Genomic DNA, 12,452 nt, shown 5'->3' with positions numbered 1-12,452 from the left:
CATTTTATTCTCTGTATGTTCTCAGGCAGCAGTCAATAGGTGTCCCATCTCTAAGAAATTGCCATCGACTTGTGATTGTTGTAAGTCAGCCAGGGGGCATGGAAACTTCTTCCATGAGTCAAAAATGATGGTATTTAATAATAAATTCTGTATGGCAAAAAAAATTAAGTATTGTTTCATTAGCAATTGAGCTACTTATTTTGCCCTCTAGTTCATTATATGTTAAGTAGGTTTATGCCACTGATTCATATTGCACATTATGGCTCATAAATGTCATTAAAATGACTCAAAGTAAGCATTAAAGTGTCTTGCTGTCATTAGTTATCCAGTTGGTTTAGTCTTGGTGATGAGTTTGTAGATAATGTGTGAATTTTATAGTTGAAGATGTCAGGACTTGGAGAGCTTGCTGCCTTTTATTAAGGAAAGAGATGAGCCTGTATCTAAAAGCTATAGTTGGAATTTCTTTCTGTTCATATCTACTGCCTACCTTTCCTAGTCAGCAGTGTGAGTTGATATCCTGTGCCAGGTTGAAAAGCAATAAACACAACTGTAAAAATAATGAAAATTGTATCTTGTCAGTAATTCTGAGAACCCAATATCAGTGCCCTGATTTCAGTGAATCTCTGTTCTTTGAGGAAATGACAGTCAGTGAAGATCTGGAACATGGCAGTGCGAGCTGACGTAGCCACTTCGTTAATAGTGCAGCTGATATTTCCAGATACAAATCATAATACTCAAATACTTCATTTTTAGGTGAGATCCTGTAATCTGCATCTCAGAAGACTTTGACAATGTGGAAAGGAAGCTAGATACAGTACAGAAAAAGTCTGCATAAGTCACTTGATAAGGTAATAAAAAATCTAGATACTTTAGAGTTAGCAGGTTGTGATAGTAATGTGTTTTGGTGACACCAGAAGATATAGTACAAGATCTATGTTGTTGGTAAATTTTAATTATTCTGAATAGAAGTCTTAGAGGCTGAAAGTTCTGATTTATTTTAGAAGATTCAGGAGGCAAATATCTTGATATATACAGTAGCATGGGTTCTAGTCGTGACAGCCCTACATCTGTCAATGGCTTTTGTATGGCTTTAGGTCAATAGATTTCAAAGATTAGGGGTAATTATTTGTTGTTTGTCACATTCAGTATGTAGTTAACTAGGTATGGAACATACAGGAATGGCAGTTCAGTGGAAGAGTCAAATCTCATTACATCTTTCAAGCTCCAGAGTTCAGTTCAGCTGTGGGATGAGTCTATAGATATGCAGAATTAAAATGGGAACAGCTTCTCTGATGTTAGTGGGATTGGTGAGAGTAAGGTATGTGAGTCTGCTAGAGATTAGTGAAGCATGGAATTTTGTCAAGAAAGAAATAGCAGTGTGAGAAGTACTGCCACCTGATCCCAGCTCTTTGTACTGAAACCCTAAAGCAGTCTGGTAGATATCTGTTGTCTGGTTGGTTGGCAGGGATGTTTACATACGTTTGGAGATGTGCCTTAAGTGACTGAAGATAAAACTACTTCTTATGTTGTTGTGGTTTTGCTCTTGTGGGTTTTTTATGTGTAAAATTAGACTGGAATGTCACTTTTGATTAGTCTCTGTTTGAAGAAAGATCTGTTTTTAATAATTTATCTGGAGACTGTATGAAAGATTTAAAATGTGACAGCTCTGAAATAAGAAGATTGATGCTCCAGTGTGACTTGGATTTTGACCCAATTTCTTCTAGTTAGTGATTGGTATAGGACTTTGTGGGGTACATGAGCTTGTGTCTTGTGGGAGATTACAGGCTGATGTTTTTAGGCTACCAGCTAATCTTGGTTAGGATTAGGATTTTTATCTGAAAACTGTGGCAAGTCCTTATATTCTTCTTGTTTCACTTTGTGACAAATTGAAAGTATACAAAAAAAGATTGCCTATTTCAGAGTGTCTTGTGCTGTGGTGCAGTCATCTAGTTAATGATTCTCTGTGTGCATGTGTTTGAAGAGTGATATTTTTCTTCCATGCCTGAACAGAAGGAAAATCTTCCATTTAAGTTGTTAATTTTGCACGTCCTCCAGGGGAGGTATGGAAAAGCATTGCATGCATATTGCCCTTGAAGGTGTCTTGAGCTTTTCCTCCTGGACTTTTCTCAGGTTGCTTTGTAGCTGTTTCCATAACAGCCATACTGTAGATAAACTAACATTTAATTCCAAGTTCTATTTGCTATATAAACACTGTCTTCTGGATGTTTTCTCCTTGTTAGCAGTTTCATATATTTGTAACCTATGGCAGAAGAACCCTTCTTTAATTTTCTTATTTAGTGTGAGATTGTCGCCTGCTTTGTGTGTTTATGTGTGCTAGGTAAGTGTGTGAAGCATTTTGTCTCTGGTTTCTAAAGATTGAGTCCAGAATGATCCCAGTCTTGTCTATGAGGCCACCTTTGTGAACTTTAATTAAACTTTTTAAAAAGGTGAAGGAGCAGGAAAATAAAGGCTGTTACATCTTGGATGTCTTGTAGCTGTTTTATTTCCATTTTGTTGTATGCCTTGGTGGGAAGGGAGGCCACAGTGAATGGAGAGATGAGAATTTGGACTGGAAGAATAATATCTATTAATAATACTCTCCTGTACTGAAAATATTCTAATTCAATGTATTGGTATCTCAGTTAGAACTCAATGTGTTACTCATGGAGACTGAACCCAACATGAAGATGTTATGGAACGCCATTGCTTCCAATTGAATGTGTGCTCTATCATATGTGGAGTCTTGCATGCAAGTGGTGAAGTGAGAGTACCTCAGTTCAGTTGAGGTACTATGACCTTTACATGAAGGATTGCTAGGTTAAAGCTAAGAATGTGAGCAGGACTTTCAGGATTGACTACAGCTAAGGTTCTACTGTGAGCTTCTTTTGAGCCTGAATTTTGTGGCAGAGGCTGTTGCTGACCACGTCCAACTTCAAGGCTGGCTTAAGTTGTTAAAAGATAATTAAAGTATATTAAACACCTGTTTAACGTTATTTTTGTCGTAATGTAATTTGAAATAATTGGTTCAAATAAAACAGTGGGGTTTTGTTGCCAGTTTGGCTTGCTGATGTAGCCATGTTCCACCCCCTTTAGTGAAAGGGAAAATATTGATTCGTCTTGATTTAGTTAATTTCCAGCTACCACCATCTCCATTTTACTGCCTCTTAAGAGCCCTGGCAGTACATCCTTTGTGTACTAAAACCTCTTTTACTGTGGTTATGCAGAAGACTCCCATGATGGCTTGGTGAGGTCTTCATTTCACAGCTCATGGGGGATTGAAGTGAAAGGGAGGGGAGCTGTCACACTCATATGGGCGATGTCACGCCTTGCAAGACATCCCTGCTTCTTAGCACACAGAATCAAGCCCTTGTCTCCTGGCAGCAGAGGAGGCTGCAGTTCTGTGGGCAGTGTTATTGGTGAAAGAGAGCAGCTAACTCTCAAGAGATCTCCCACACAAGTCAAGACAATTTCTGCAGCACAGTGTAGCTCTTATCTCCCCCTCCTGCTTTTGCCATCCATACTTTTCTGAGTTATTTATGGTGCTTTCAGGGAAGAAACTGATTCAGCTACCAGTCATCAAACAGATGTTTGGGTGTATGAAACACTTTCACTGAAGCTTTCTGTGCTTCCTACAGAACTGTTTTAACAATTACCTTTCCTTCATTTTTGCTTCCTTATCTTTTTTCCTCTCCAGTTTCTGAATGTTAGTCTTGGTTTTTGTTTGCTTCCACAATATAAAATAAGATAGTATTAACTATTTGCAGAATTTGATTAAATTATGAAACGCCTCTAAAGCTGAATAAGCTGAAGTTGTAGAAATTTTGCAGCTTTATTTAATTATCTATATTCATCTTTTCTGAATGTTGCATAAATCAGAAAGAACTTCAGCTTTCTGCTCTTTAATAACCTGGTAACTTATGCTGGCAGTGTTCACATAGAACTAGAGTAATTATCTAGATAGGCAAGTTGTCTGCATTTAGCTAAGGGAGAAGGTAGGAGACACTCTAAGGATACTTCTGGTTGTGTTCAGTGCAGGTGTTCAACCCACCAGACCTGCTAGGTGAAGGCAAAGGGAGAGGGTGTATAGTGTGGCATTGAGACAAGGTGTGTTCAAAGCTCTAAGGAGCTGCTGGAAGTGCCAGACTTACCCAGCCCATAGAGCTACTGACTCACAGGTAACAGTAGCAAAGTCAGTTACATTTTGAATAGGATCCAAGTTGTCTGTCCCCGGAGTCCACCCCTATAAAAAAGACTTTTTCTGAAGGGAATGAAATGGTGCAGCCATTAAAGAGCTGATCAGCAAGTTACTGCAATACTAAAACTGGAGGTTTATGCCAGGAGTGGATCTGATTTGCTTAGAATTTTTATTGGCAACTGTTGTTGACACTTAAGTATGCTAAGGTGAATTGAAAAGATGGGAAAGTGTGGATGGAAATAATCGGGGCTTTCCTACTTCAAAAGGTATCATGAAGAGCATTTAGTGCTCTAAGTGTGCTTTTTGTACATTCAGTACTTACCACTATGTTTGTGAGTACAATTACGAATCTTGTTGTATATGCATGAATTGTTTGATGGCCTTACTCCTAAGATAATGAAACCAATCTCTTGTAAAGCCTAATGTAATCATTGCAGAAGTGGACAAAAACACGTGATCCAAATCTGAAATCAGAACACAGATCCTCGTTGTGTTTAATTTGATGTACTGCCTGTGTGTTGTGTGGGATTTACATAATGAATTTGAAGTGGTTTGGTGTGTCAGTAGACCAAGGCCATTAAGTACTTAAAAGGTGCAAGAGGAGAAACGCCAATTGCTGCTTTAAAGACCAGACACTGACTCGTACACTGCCAAAAAATGATCTTTCTGTTACATAAATTACCACCTAGCAGGTGTTTGAAATGAAGTGCAGTTTTTCTAGTAAGAAGTGCTTTGTTCATCCAAGCATATTAGCAGTATGGAAGTTGAGAAGAGTTATTTGTATTATTATTCCCAATTTAATAAAAAAATTTAAAGACTTGCTTGGTCACTTTGCAATGATGTAACAAATGGTCACAAGCAGGCATCACAGTAGGAATGAAAGATGGTGTATGTATCAAGTACATGCTGAAAACAAAATGTAAAAAGAGAGCTACTGCTTTTGGGCCATACTTCAGATATTGCAAGAAGGTATACTGCTGATAATTTTGTATGAAGTGAGCCTGAACTGCATTCAGTGGTAGGTTTTTCTTCTCAAGTGTTAGCCGTGCAATTACTCAGTGTATTATGTTTTTATTTTCCTAAATGAAAGTCTGCTATTTTCATTACTTAACTAGAAAAAGAAAACGTGTGAGTGGAGATGATTTTTATAGGCATCTTTATTTTCTCAGTACTGCAGACAAATGCACTTTAAGTTGAGAAGCATCATTAAGCTGGATTTCTGAATGATGGAAATTAGTCCTTCCTAAATTGCTCAATGCTGTAACTTATTTATTTTCATTAACAGTGTAATTCTTTTCCTTAGACCACCTTCTATGTTGGATTGAGTTTTTACTTGATACCAGCTATACGCCTTCTTTTTCTTTCCTCTCCCTGAGCACTTGACATTAATAATTCTCCCATATTCAAGATCATATGGAATATTGGAAAAATAGCAGATGCATTTTTAATGCTCTTGAAGTCAACTGTGTGTATCCATAATTCTTTGTAAGCAATCCAACAATAAATATATGTAAGCTCAAATCAAGATTTTACACTTCCAGATAGTTTTTGTTTTCTGTCCTCTGGTGGAATGCACAGAAAGAGTTGAGGCTGACATTCATGTAACTGGGTTATAGGAGACCGTTCTACTGGTTCAGAAACCAGAAGAGTAAGATGGCCTCAGCGTGTTGGTTGTTGCTCAGAGGAAAGCACCATGAGCTCTGACTGCTGGTGCTTCTGCTAGGGCTGTGATGGCTGTATGCAGGGCTGGTGGCAGTAAGGGTTAGGAGTACTTCAGTTACTTACCAGCAGCTTATTACTAGCTGACGCTCTTGGATATACGGGCTGGAACTCATACCTGAATGCTGAGGGTGCTGTACCCTGTTCAAGTAATTAGGAGCTGATCTGTGCACAGTTCTGCTGAGGCTCACTGTGACATGCACTGAGCTCTCAGAGGTAAGCCTGCCAGAGAACTTATCAGGAGAAGAAAACATTCTCCTGCTTCCATTTTTCACAAAAGCTGCTTCCGTTTACAAAGCATAACTTGTGTTATATTCTCTTTTTAAAGTTTGTCCTTGAATCTTTTTCTTCCTACCTTCACTGCAACCTGTACAGTTCATCAGATCCCTTGAGGCTGTCGCTGTCATTGTGTGGCATCAGCTGTGCAATGCTAATGAGTTCCAGCAGAACAGAATAGCAGTCTGTGCCTGGTGCAACTCCTGCAAGATCATTATCAATCTTGTGTTTTCAGGGAGCCACATTTCTCGATAAGATTAACTTTGTAGAACAGCAACAAATTCCCCTACAGGGGCAGCTTACTCACATTTTGGTAAAGAAATCCTGGCAACGGTTACTGAATTCACTTAGAGTCTGCCAAACTTGAGGAAGTTATAGCACTGTTACATCTTTGGGTTGGAGTGATTGACCCAGACACACTTTAGCTGAGCTAACTGGTGTCAGAGATTTGCAGCGCCCTTGAAGTATTCTGGCTAACCTGGCTGTGGTTTAAATGAATGCTGTCCTACAAGTTTAGTCTGGCTTACCTATGAGCCACAACTTTTATTCCGTCTGTTACTGTGAGCGTCTTGAAGATTATGCCAAATTAAAAAAGATTATTAAAATGCATACCTTTTCTGGGCATATCTAGTCCTTAGATGATCAGATTTTCCTGAATATCAAAATTAAGGAGCCCCATCTCAAGAAATGTAGCATGGAAAGTGACTTCCCTTGACATCTGTCATATATGTATTTCTTTTGTTGTCAAATCATATTCCATTCAGAATGTTATTTGGCATTAGAACTGTTGTTACATTTGTTTGCATTTGAATGTATATATTGAATATGCCAGGAATGTATTTAAATTCATAACTTAAAAATATAATATATGACTATAAAAAATCTGTATTCCGCTGGGAAACCAATACAATATAAACAACATAGCAGTAAACTATGATTTCTTGTTATGAGGACAGTAAGGACTATGAAAGACTTAAAATAAGGATTTTCCTACATTTAGGTAGATAACAAGAAGTAGGTGAAAATGAGTTTTTATTATTGATTCTCAAACCCACAGAAAAGCTTTTTCTTGTGTATGCTTGAGCTACCCATGTGATTTAGGTTGACTTCATCACTGTAGCAAGTATAATGTACCAAATCAGAAAGAAAGTCTCCTTTTTTTTTAGTATTGAAAAGACAGAAAAGTCGTTCTGGAAAGAAGAAAAAGCTGGTGCTGGAAAATTCAGCCCTCACTCCTACTGTTCTATAAATTGCTGTTAGTATTCCTGTCTCTCTGTGTGAGCCCTACGTCCAGGCTTGTGGTTTAAATTATAAACACAGATGAGATCCTTCTATACAAGAATAAGAGCGCACAGATGGAGATAATCAGAAGGGACTTAATGTGTCGGCATTTTTAGAGGTGCTAAAAGCCCACAGTGCCAAGTGGATGTTGATGAGAGAGCTACAGGTGCAAAGTATTCTCAGACATATCAGAGGCTGATTTCTAGAGGATGTTCAGACACCTTTGGAGTCTCATTAGGTGCAGTGGGAATTGTGCTTTTGGATGTATTCAGAAATCTCACAGATGCCTCTTTGAGCATCTATTGAGATTTCTTTAACGCTCCTAATTTTTGCTCTTGACAGTTGCCGTAATTAACGGGAGTTTTTATAGAACTTGCCATGTTGTTCTTGGTGAATTACAAGAAATCCTGATGATATGGGCTAAAGAGTAGAAATGGTAAAAACTGCATGGACAGTACTTTGCATTAAATAAAGGATTCCTGTGGGATTCTTTAACCTCCATGATAAACTAAAATTCAAGCAAAGGACTTTTCTCCCCTCTTACGTTCTACAGGCTATGTTGTTTGTTCTGTTTGATGTGTTCAGATATCTAGAATTTAACTTTCTAGCCATAAACACGTATACATGACTTGCAGTTTGACTTTCTCAAAAGTGATTAATGGAATTTGGACTCTTCACAATTTTGTTGGGAATTTGATTTAGGTAGTCACACGTTCTCCAATAGCACTTCAGCATGAATACAGCTACAAACAGCATTGTCACTAACAGATGGTAGGTGGTAGGATCAACCTGCTTATTGTTTAACCTAATCGTTTCCACTCTTTTAGGTGACATTTCATTTCTTACTCATCACTCAAGCTGCCACTTCTTAAGATTTGAAGTCTAATAGGGGGAGATGACATACTGGTTAGTGAACTATTCCTACTTGTATCACTCCCTTGTTTAAATATATGCAGTTCTGTATTGTGTCCCTTAATGCTGTATATTCACTCACAACCTCTGAGCTACTGTGTCTTCAGTGATACTATTAGACGTCTGAATTCTCCCTCCTGCTTTCACTGGAAACTTAAATCAGTTAAATGGACAATCTGGTTTCATTGGATTTTGTAACAAGCCATATCTCCCTATAAATATTATTATTCCTTTTGTTTCTCTTAATTTTTTTTTCCATTGATACATAGGATTACACAATCTGTTGAAACCTAGGCGTTGCTACTCTTCTACGTGGGCTCAATTAGCTTATTTGATTTTGCTTTTCTTAAAAAACATCACAACAGGTGTTTAGTTAACTTGCCTTTCCAAACCTGATCTTCTGCAATTCTTTCACCATGTTAAAATGGAACAGTTCAGTGGGGGAGGGAAAATAAGAAATGTATTTTTATGTAAAGTAAGTTGAATTCAGTGGTTGACTCTTCATAGTTCTGGAATGTTAAGCTTACAAATGAATGATTGTCAAGATTTTTGGGGTTCTTGTCATCCCCATCTACTGCCCTCACCCCCCTTTTTATTTTTTAAAGGGGACAATTATCTGTTCTTGTTCTCTGCAAATCGGTTCCCTGGAGCTGGCTGTAGTGTGCAGAGTGTCTTCTTAGTGTTTTTGCTGACACTTCTCTAAGGCTTGCTGGTTTCCATTTTAACCTCTGATGTTTATTCTCTTGCAGTGTTTGCAATGTCACTTTAGTTTGCTCATGAAATTTTGTAGGTGTTTGCCCTTCAGTGGCTGCTATTATTAGATCTTCATTATTCTTGGTTCCCACCTTTGTCCTTCAAACTGCTTTTTTCCCCTATTCCCAAAAAAGATTGAAACTTTAACTGAAGTAGGGAAAGGTATCTAAGAGCTGATTGTTTCACTACTTAAGAAGTCTTAAATGCTTCTGTGCTTTTGTAAAGCACATTTCACAAAAAGTCCTGTATGTTTTTTTTAAATGTCTGTGCACTTACAAGAAAATTACTTGTCTCATGTTGTGCATGTTTTTCATAAATACACATAATGGTTTTTTTTTCTCCACAAAGCTTTTTTAACTGCTGAAAATGGTTCTGTTTAATTGTTGATGGTTGTCACAGAGGTGGCCAGCTTCAGTGGAAAATTGTATGCTTTTTATGGAGTTTTTTATCTAGTACATCATATTGCTCAAAAGCTAGATGATCAGATTTACCATTATAAGTTTGTTGGATTTTGTTTCTTTTTGTTGGGTTTTAAGTATATGGTGCTGTATGGGATTTTGTCTTTGTTTTGAAAGTATAGAAAATAATGTAGTAGTTCTCCCTGTCTCCTTCAAAGACTGAAAGGTCAATTGAAGAGGGGGAAGATGCTTATCTACTAGGCTTCTTTCTTCATTGGCATTCAGTAAAATTGAGTTTTCATCCTGTTTTAATTGAAAACCTCAGGCAATCAGGCCATGATGTGATGAAAGCACAGTAAATTTAGTAGTATGCAACAAACTCTATGTTAGAGCCTAACAAGCCATTTGTTCTTAACTTCTGTGACCTCTGGTTTGTAGTCGTCAATGACCACAAGCTACTGCAGTCAGTGCAAGCTGCAAGCGTGCTGGGAGCATCAAGTTGATACACTGGAAAGCAACTCTGGTGTTTGGATGGAAGCTTTTCTGTTGGCCTGGCATGGCTGAAACTTTGTGAGCGGCAGACCTTATAAACTAAAGCCTTGCTCTTTCAGCTGATGCCCGAAAAGTTGTTCCATCTTTAAGCCAAGTATTTGGTGGGTTGTTTTCTTCTTCTGGAGATTAAAGCTCCAATGCAAAGGGGAAGAAACAAAGGCTGAAGTATTTAAATTGTACTCGATAAAGAAAATCTAAAAAATCTGATGCACACCAAATTCATTCTGTCTCTAACAACATGTGCTTCTTGGTTTGTGGCTATATAAAAATGAAGAAGGGATGTTATGCAAATCAGTGTTTCTTAGTTTGACACTCACTACGCAGCCACCTGTTAAAACATAACGGTATGGATGAGTCCCAGTACGAGATATGAAAGCTTTGCAGCTTCTGGTGTTTGCTAACCTTCAGAAAGCAGATTTTGTTATCAAAGTAGAATTCGAGAGCCTGAAAAAGTGTGTATGAACTTTGAAAGTAGTACATAGGCTGGAAAATAGAGTTGTGCTTGAGCCAGGAGACCAGCCAGGTGACTTCCTTTGTACTTCTGATCTACAAATGTGGACAAGGCTGGGTTTACAAACATTATTTCCATCTGTCTTTCGATTTAAAAGCACGAGAAAAGCTTAATGACATTCTTTGCAAGAACACTTGGCTAGTAGCCTAAACTCAGTATCAATGAACATACTTCCTAATGCATTGTCTAATGCAGTGAGAGGAGTTTGTTCTCAAAATACACGTGGAGTAACTACTGGAAGTCTACTAAGGATATTTAATTGTACCTCTTCTGTCATTTGTGGTTAGATATGTGGAAGTTACAGTATTTCTTAGTATCTCTGTCTACGTGAGTCAGTGCTCAAAATGTTTTGAAGACAGTGGCTGTTTGGAACATGTGAAAGTATTAAAGTTCTGCAAAATTTAAAGGAACTCTGAATTGGTGCTCGGTGTTGTTCACCAATTTAAGTCATTTATGAGATGGTAGATGTTGCTTCCAGCATTGTCATACTCCCTTAACACAGACCCATGGTGTCTTGTGCAAAGGTAGCATTGTATCTTGTCTCTAATGACTGTGGAGAGCTGTAGAATTGTTTATGCATGTGAATGTATGCCCATGTAATGGAATACTTCTTTTTGTCGTGCTATGGGCAGGAGTTTCCAGTTATCTTGGAGAATTTATTGAAGAAACATCATGAAACGGGAAGTCTAATCACTGGCTGCAGGCTTCTCATAAATGAAAACCCCAACTTGTTTCTCACTCAGGGTGAAAGCTCTGCCACTTCTAAGAATATCAGGAAATGCCAAAAACTCCTTGACAAACAGTTTTACTCAATTGATGTTTACAGTCCAATTTGTATATGAGAATTTATTAGTTGTTGCTTGGCCATGAAAACTCACTTTTATCTGTTGACATGTCAATCATAATGTTGATTTAATAGTATTTACTGTTCTTTATCTGGTGGGTTTTTTCAGTCTTGCATGAACTGGTGTGTTGAGCCATTCAGTTAGTTAAGCCCTTGTCTTTTCAGGGTAATTTTCTAGCACTTGTTGTCTGTCCAGGGAGTGTTTTGTTGACTCTACCTTGGAATTGCATTGAATTATATTTTTTTTCTACCTCAAGTCTTCATTTGGTGCATTTGTTTTCTTTCTCGCCTTTTAATTTCTTGACTAACTTAATGCTTCTGTCTTTTTGTTATTGTGATTTTTTTTTTTCTCAGGCTTTCAAGTTTTTCACCCCCCTCTTTCTTACTGTTTTTTTTTTCCTATGACTTCCTTCCCACATCTGTTATTCTGTAAGTGCGTAAATTGCAATGTGGATGAGTTACTAGGTTGTTTTTTTTTGTTTGTTTGTTTTTTTAAATTCTTACCCATAATTAGAAGATCTCAGCTTTATTTTTCCTATTGGATCATGCTATTTATCTTTAACCTGTTATACCTAAAATGGGAATACAAAATTGCTGCCTCTTTCATTTTTCTAGTCTAATCTCCCAGTGAAACAAGTCACCTAATTTTCTCCTTCATAAGTTCAGAATGCAGTGGTTAATGGACAGCGTGTGGTCTGAGCAGCTTTAACATGTTACTGTGCTGCAGGAGTTCCAGCAACCTTTTTGATATAGTTACATTCATTCAAACTCAAGCTGAATTCTGGTTGGAAGCATATTCTGACTTAGTAAATCTGCAGCTCTGTGCCATTCTATAACAAAAACACTTGTGAAGGAAGTATAGCTTTTTCTACACCTATTTGGTCATTCATTTCTATTTTGTTACTTGAGAGGGTAACTGCAGGCAATTGAATTATGTTTTGTTTCTTTTTTTTTCTGGTCATTTCTGTGGTGAGTTTGGTAGTTCAGGATAGTATGGGATGTTCCCAAACA

The 12,452-nt window shown here is 37.7% G+C and overlaps 1 protein-coding gene across 8 annotated transcripts in view; it reads left to right on the top strand.

Moving 5' to 3' along the window:
* Positions 1-12,452, top strand: part of MGAT5 (alpha-1,6-mannosylglycoprotein 6-beta-N-acetylglucosaminyltransferase) — a 112,363-nt gene that overhangs the window by 21,247 nt on the left and 78,664 nt on the right. For 3 of the 8 annotated variants that reach the window (XM_048953887.1, XM_048953883.1, XM_048953884.1), the window contains exon 2: positions 754-848. The exons of the other annotated variants lie outside the window; for them this stretch is intronic. The gene's annotated coding sequence lies outside the window, so the exon portion shown is untranslated. The remainder of the gene's footprint in view (positions 1-753; positions 849-12,452) is intronic. 8 annotated transcript variants of the gene reach the window in all.

This window comes from Lagopus muta, chromosome 8 (genome assembly GCF_023343835.1).
Source record: "Lagopus muta isolate bLagMut1 chromosome 8, bLagMut1 primary, whole genome shotgun sequence".
Lineage (NCBI taxonomy): Eukaryota > Metazoa > Chordata > Aves > Galliformes > Phasianidae > Lagopus > Lagopus muta.
The sequence above is the reverse complement of the archived record's forward strand: the minus strand, read 5'-3'. Positions and strand labels throughout refer to the sequence as shown.